Here is a 7,096-nt window from a genome sequence, read left to right on the forward strand (position 1 = left end):
TTAGGTCCGCCGGGCCGGCCCGCCCCGCTATAAAAATTGAACGGGCTGGGTTGATAAAATAGCAGCCCGTTTCGAGGCGGCTCAAATGGGCTGAGCCCGTTTGGGTTACGGGTCAAGACGAGTCGAGCCCAAACGGGGCGGGCCAGGATAAAATTTTATATTTTTAAGTTTTAAATTTTATATAAAAATTGAAATAAGTTTCATGCTCCTCCATGTCTTAGAACAAATATATTGATAATTTACTCGTAGAACAAATTTATTGATAATTTACTCTTACAACAAATATACATAAAGAAAATAAAAAAAGATAAATTTACAGATATACATAAAGAAAACAAAAGGGAAGAAATTCATGTAAATTTTATTCATGAATCTTAAAATAATTTTAAGCATAGCAGTTGTTTGTGAACCCAAGAGTGGTTTCGTTTGAAGTCCGGCGAGTTGCAGTGATATTTTGTTGACCCGACGGAGATTTACTAATTATGTGTATTGTTGAAGACATAATATATTTTAAAATTTACAACCGTCTCTTTCCTCGACTTTATGTTCTCTTCCATGTCTCAATCTTCATATTTGCTTTAAACACTTTACTCTTTATGGATTATGTTGTATGCTTTCTTAATTTCTTATTTCAATGTTTTTAATAATTTTATGAAACTATTTGACTGAAATATGTTTAGCATTTTTTTCTTAAAAAAATAAACGGGTCATCCCGCCTAACTCGCGGCCCAAGGTGGGTTGGGCTGGGTTGAATCATTTAGAGGCCCGCCCCGCCCCGCCTAATGGCGAGTTGGCGGGTGGCGGGTGGCGGGCTGGCCCGCCCCGCCAACCCATTTTGACATGTCTAGAGGCCATGAAGCATACACATGCTGGAGTATGCACAACCTTCTCTTGATGGGAAATGCCAGAGCATGGTGCGATCAGTTGTGAATGCAAATAAAATTGAAATCAATCTGACCATAATGCAGATGATTCAGAACATAGTCCATATTGGGAGCGAATTTGACGATTCAAACATTCATATAGAAAATTTCCTCGAGATATGCGATACGTTTAAAAATAATGGAATTTCTGAGATGCTATTAATTTATGCTTATTCTTATTTCCTTTTTCATCGAGAGATAGAGCTCAATCTTAGTTGAATTATTTGCTTGCAGGTTCCATCACAAATTGGGAGATTATGGCCAAAGAGTCTCACACTAAGCACTTCCCCCTTCAAAGACAATGGAGTTGAGAGTTGGCATCACCGCCTTTGTCCAATATGAGCAGGAATCATTGTACGGAGCATGGAAGCGCTACAAGGATCTACTGTGGAGATGCCCATGTCACAAACTACCTCTTGGACCTGTGGTACAAACTTTTTATAAGGGCTTAATTACTTTGAATCTTACTATGATAGATGCAGCATTTGATTTTCCAAGGTGCTAGGCTCACTATCGTTTCTATGTTGCTTGGCAAGGTGCTAGGCTCTTTGCATTGAACCGTTTGTATTACCTCCTATTTGATCGGTGTGGGAAAACTTCTTTTCGATCTTTCAAATTCAATTGAGCATCAACAACAACATTGCGTTATATTTTCCTATGATTATCATTGAGTTGCGTGCCTAAGCTGGTGTTGACTTCCACGAGATGACGAGTGTTTAAAACCCATGAAGCACATCGATGATTGATATAATCTCGCTGAAATGGGTGAGCCGGGTAAGAATCTCCAACGGATCAGATCAACAATTTATAATATTTGGGAATCTTGAGTGAGGATAATGGCTGTGATGGCACATGCAAACAATGAAAAGAACTCGTGAATGGACGCCGGATGGGTGAACGGCGTGACCACTCCGATGCTAAAGTCAGCAAGTTTTCAGATGAACACAAGCAATATTTGAGAGAAAATATGTAAGTGCTTTAGAGTTCAAGGATTTCAGCCCCCTTTAAATGACATTAATACCTGTTATTTATAGTAGAAAATGAGGTAGGTACCTCGATTCTCGTGCCACCTACTAAGCATGGCAAGTCGGCTGCCCATACTTGTAGCTTCTGATGACTTCTAGGACACCCCAAGCCCAAGTTGTTCTGACAGATTAGACTGCCTGTATCAATCACACTCGAGTATGGTGCAAGTTTCGAGGTGGCCCGGGTAGTAGAGTACCCGGGCTGTTGGTGGAAAGCCCGGGTTTATGATGATGATTGCCCGGGAAAAGCCGCAGCGCCCGGGAAGAGAAGTAAATTTAACTGGCTCATTGGCTATGATCTAGGTTATCCAAGTACCAGACTGGGTTAATGATGACCCAGATCCCTATGGGGGTATCACCACCCATCCCTAAAATAGTCGGGCTAGAGCTTGACTCGCTGTCCCAATCAGTCATATTTGTTATTTTGTAGGAACATAATTCAGAGTGTGTAAGAGCATCGGAGGCATCAAATATCCCAAAGGTGGATAAGATACCGGGGTTTGATACCACCCGGTCTTAAGCTAACATGTCGGGGCCTCGCATCGCCCGGGCTTGGAATAAGATGCCGGGGTCTCAAATCTCCCGTGCTTAGATATTCTGTCTTTTAGTATTCTCGGGTAATCCAAGAGGTGTCATTATGACACTTTTAGCATTAAATTGCCGCCGAAAAATGTCGATAAGTCTGACACTTCGATATACGTGCACGTCCTCTTGCATGCCCGGTACCATTTACGAGGTGCATCTCGATCGTCCATGTGTTCTTATATCAACGACCGAGATCTTCCCCCACCGCCTATATTATCAACCCTCCTATTTTTCAAAAAACACTTGCAAATTAAAAACCTCGGCGAAGCCCTTGCAAAATTTTTTCTCGAAGTTCCTCAGCGAAAACTCCTTCTTCTCCGGTGAACTTCCGCCGCTGCAACCATCCATCTCTCTTTTAAGATAGTAAGTTTTCTTCCTTTTATTCCCTTTTAACATGTCGAATTCCACTTCTTCTACTTTGGGGGCAAATGCGCGAGGCTCGCCTAGTGACGAGTCCACCGCGATGCGCTCCAATTCATCCTCATCTCCCCCTCGACGTCGTCTTATTACCCAAACCTCTAAAAAATCAAAAATTCTTCAAACCAAACCTTCTTCCTCAAAACCCTCCTCCTCGGGCACCTCCCGTGTCTCTAAAAAGGAAAAGGGTAAGGGCAAAGCCCGGGCTTCTGGCCATCCTTCCACGGAGACCCGGGGAGTTCCTTGGTTCTCCTCAATGAGCAGCTCTCTGCGCTCAGGGGCAGACGAGGAACTCAGAATTCTGGGGTCTATTCCTTCTTCCTATTCCATCATAATTCCCGGGGCTTATGACAGGGCAAACAGTCCTCCCCCGGGTTATACCACCTTTTTCCGGGACCAACTCAGAAATGGTCTTCGTTTTCCCCTCTCTCTTTTTTATATTCAGGTCGCCGAGTTTTTTGGCGTGCCTGTCAATCAATTTCATCCCAATTCCTTCCGTATCATGGCTTCGGCCTATGTCTTGTTTAAAATGAATAATCTTCTTATCAACCCCCTCATTCTTCACTATTATTTCTCTTGCCGGCTCGAGGATAATGCATTTTCCCTGACTGTCCGGCAAAATGCACGGTTCCTTGATGATATCCCTTCCTCTCAGAAAGGGTGGAAAGGAAGATACTTTTTTATTCAACTCCCCGGTCCTCTCTCTTATCTGACCGGCTTTCTTTTTTCCCTTACCACACAACCCTCCCTTCCCCAAGCCTACAAATTTGAGGAGCCTTTCCTCATGAGTCAAACCCTGGTAGAGGGCCAAAAATATTCCTCCTCTGTTCTCATTTCAAATGAAAATCTGGAAGCTTATGGGTTGAGTGCCCGGGTTGAGGACCCTCTGGACAGGGTGATTGACGAGGTTGCTGGCTCGGGTGCTCAGCCTGGTATATTTCTTTCAAACCTGTCTTTCAATTTTATTTTTATATATACTCGCAATTTGTACTGACGTTTTATTTTTCCTATTTGCGCAGATAACTCACGAATGCAAGAAGCCTTTGCGAAGAAATGGGCGGCTGAAAAGGCAGCCAAAGAGAAAAAGTTGGCAGCCCGAAAAGCTGCCCTTGAGAAGAAACAGGCCGAGGAGCAGGCAGCCCGGCAAGCTGAGTTGAACCGGGCGGAGGCCCAACAAGAAGAGATGACCCGGGATTCATCCCAAGAAGACCCTGAAGACCACATACCCCTTATCCAGAGGAAGCGAAAGGCTGTCACAAGCCCGGAGCCAATTCTGGTCGAGGATAACCGGGAGGTGGGTCAAATCTCTTCCCAAGCAACTCGGTCAACCACCCCCCGGTAGCAATCCACCCAACAGCCTCCCCTCCTTGAGCAGCCTCCCCGAGCCCATATCCTTGATGCGGGATCCTCGGCAAGGGGTTTGAAGATTCTCAAGCAACTCCTCACTCCTGATGAAGAGGCCCGCTTGAAGAATTCTCGAGCTTCTGCCAAGCTCTTCGAGGGTTCAAACAAACTCTTGGAGGTAAGTTCTCATAAATTTCCTTAATCTTTTCTTGCTTTGATCATTGTTTATTCTTACTGATCTTGTTTTTGAACAGGCTGCTCACCTGCTGGTCTTGGCCTTCGAGGAGGTTGCCGGGGTGCCACTATCTCTGGTAAGCGAGCTCGGCACTTCCAAGATAATCAAGAGAGGCTACAAGAGGAGTTAGCCCGGGCCTCAGCCGCTCACAAGGAGGAAGTGGCTAACCTGCGCTTAGCCTTGGACAAGGCCCAAGAGGACATCAATGAAGGTCTTGTCCGAGAGGAATGTCTGCAAGGCTCTCTGTCTGTCTCGAAATCGAGGATCCACGCTCTTTCTGAACAGGTAGAGGTGCAATTGCACCGGGCCGAGAGAGCTGAGAGCGCACTGGCCCTGGCTGAGTATAATAAAGGCAAATGGCAGGCCTCTTTCCCCCAATCTCCCGAGTTCAAGAAGGCCGTGGTAGATAAGGCCTATCCTCTCTTTCAGACCGGCTTTGAAAAATGCCTGGAACAATTTGAGGAAGCTGGACTTCTGCCACAAGATAAGGAAAACTTTCCTGATTTTGGCCTGGCCATTGCATCCCTTCCCAAGGATGGCGAGGAGGAGGAGGAGGCAACCCGAGAAGAGCAGCCCGGGCCTGAACATGTAGATATAGATTAGGATTGTATTTGCTTTTTTCTTTTCAGGTTTTGTAATTTCTAGGCCTCCGAGCTTTTATTAATGAAAATTTTCATTTCTCCTTATCTCTTTTGCGATCATATCCTGATAAATCTTAATAACTCGGGTGATATAACTGCTTGTATGCAAATAACCGGAAAATTTTTTAAGGGCTGCGAATTAACTGGTAACTTCAAATAAGTGCCCGGGATCTCCATCCATGTAATAAATTAAATGCCTCATATTTAGTAAGTGACCCAGATGTAAGCAACCCTAAACCCGGATATAGAACCTTGGTGCGTATAACCAAAGTAGAAAAATCGGGCAAAAGAGCATATCTTCGGGATTTAGAATGGTCAAGGTGGTATACCCCGAGCCAGGGTGTAATGCCCTGGACTTTTAAGAACCAAGGTACGGAGCCTTGGGCCGGGGATCATGTCCCGGGACTTGGGAATGGTCGAGGTGTGGTGCCCCGAGCCAGGGTGTAGTGCCCTGGGCTTTTAAGAACCAAGGTACGGAGCCTTGGGCCGAGGATCATGTCCCGAGTCTTGGGAATGGTTGACGTGTGGTGCCCCGAGCCAGGGTGTACTGCCCTGGGCTTTTAAGAACCAAGGTAAGGAGCCTTGGGCCGGGGATCATATCCCGGGACTTGGGAATGGTCGAAGTGTGGTGCTCCGAGCCAGGGTGTAGTGCCCTGGGCTTTTAGGAACCAAGGTAAGGAGCCTTGGGCCGGGGATCATGTCCCGGGACTTGGAAATGGTCGAGGTGTGGTGCCCCGAGCCAGGATGTAGTGCCCTGGGCTTTTAAGAACCAAGGTACGGAGCCTTGGGCCGGGAATCATGTCCCGGGACTTGGGAAAGGTCAAGGTGTGGTGCCCCGAGCCAAGATGTAGTGCCTTGGGCTTTTAAGAACCAAGATACGGAGCCTTGGGTCGGGGATCATGTCCTGGGACTTGGGAATGATCGAGGTATGGTGCCCCGAGCCAGGGTGTAGTGCCCTGGGCTTTTAAGAACCAAGGTACGGAGTCTTGGGCCAGGGATCATGTCCCGGGACTTGGGAATGGTCGAGGTGTGGTGCCCCAAGCCAGGGTGTAGTGCCCTGGGCTTTTCTTTAACAACCGAGGCCTAGTACCTCCCGTCATAAGACAATAGAAACATTCATAACACTCTTTGAGAGAATATATCTTTCATTCATTTCTTCCATCAAATAATTACATCTGTTATGCATAGTATTCTTTAAATTAAATACATTTCAAGGCCTTTTGAGGGGATGTCCTTGAGCATCCTCTAAATAAAAGGATCCCGAGCTGACTCTCCGGGTGATTTTATAAGGTTCTTGATAAGTGCAAGATTTGCACTTAATTTATATAAGAATCCATATTGAATTATGTTAGTTTCGAACGGAATTATGCGTTTTGGCTTGTTTTGATTGTCATTGCAGGAATAGAGGAAAAGTGCACACGGATCCAAGAAATGCAAGAAAATAGAGCCATGCACCGTCGAACAGAATGGGTCGCGCTTGCCGCGCCAGTTCACGAGCAACCGCGTGCGCAGTCATGAAAGATGATCGACAGAGGCGCGCGCGTAGCCGCGCCACTTCACGCGCAACTGCGCGCGCATAGATAGAGCATGAAGACCAGAGGCGTGCGCGCGGCCGCTCCATTTCTCGCGCAACCGCGCGCGCGCAGACACGAGCCATCAAGCAGAAGCTCGCGCGCGGCCGCGCAACTTCATGCGCAACCGCGTGCGCGGCGTTCAGAAAACTTATAAAAAGCCAAGAGCTAGGTCAGATTTGAGGAGGCAGCCGTCATTGCAAAAAGAGACGAGAAATCGGAGCACATATACGAGACAAAGATTCAGAGTGCGAAGAACAGTCAAAAATACGAAGAACAACAGGATCTGGGGACGGAGACAAAACTTCGGATTTGTTATCTTTTCCTTCGCTTCTTTATTTCATTGTGTAGCGAT

General features: G+C 46.3%; 1 long non-coding RNA gene across 1 annotated transcript; it reads left to right on the forward strand.

Annotated features, from left to right (window-relative positions):
* Window positions 1-839: 839 nt before the first annotated feature.
* On the forward strand, window positions 840-1,657 carry LOC142553425 (uncharacterized). Its single transcript, XR_012821946.1, has 3 exons — window positions 840-914; window positions 1,158-1,350; window positions 1,460-1,657. It is a non-coding gene; the product is annotated as an uncharacterized LOC142553425 (long non-coding RNA).
* Window positions 1,658-7,096: the final 5,439 nt, after the last annotated feature.

The sequence above is a fragment of the Primulina tabacum genome, chromosome 8, assembly GCF_025594145.1.
Source record: "Primulina tabacum isolate GXHZ01 chromosome 8, ASM2559414v2, whole genome shotgun sequence".
Classification (NCBI taxonomy): Eukaryota; Viridiplantae; Streptophyta; class Magnoliopsida; order Lamiales; family Gesneriaceae; genus Primulina; species Primulina tabacum.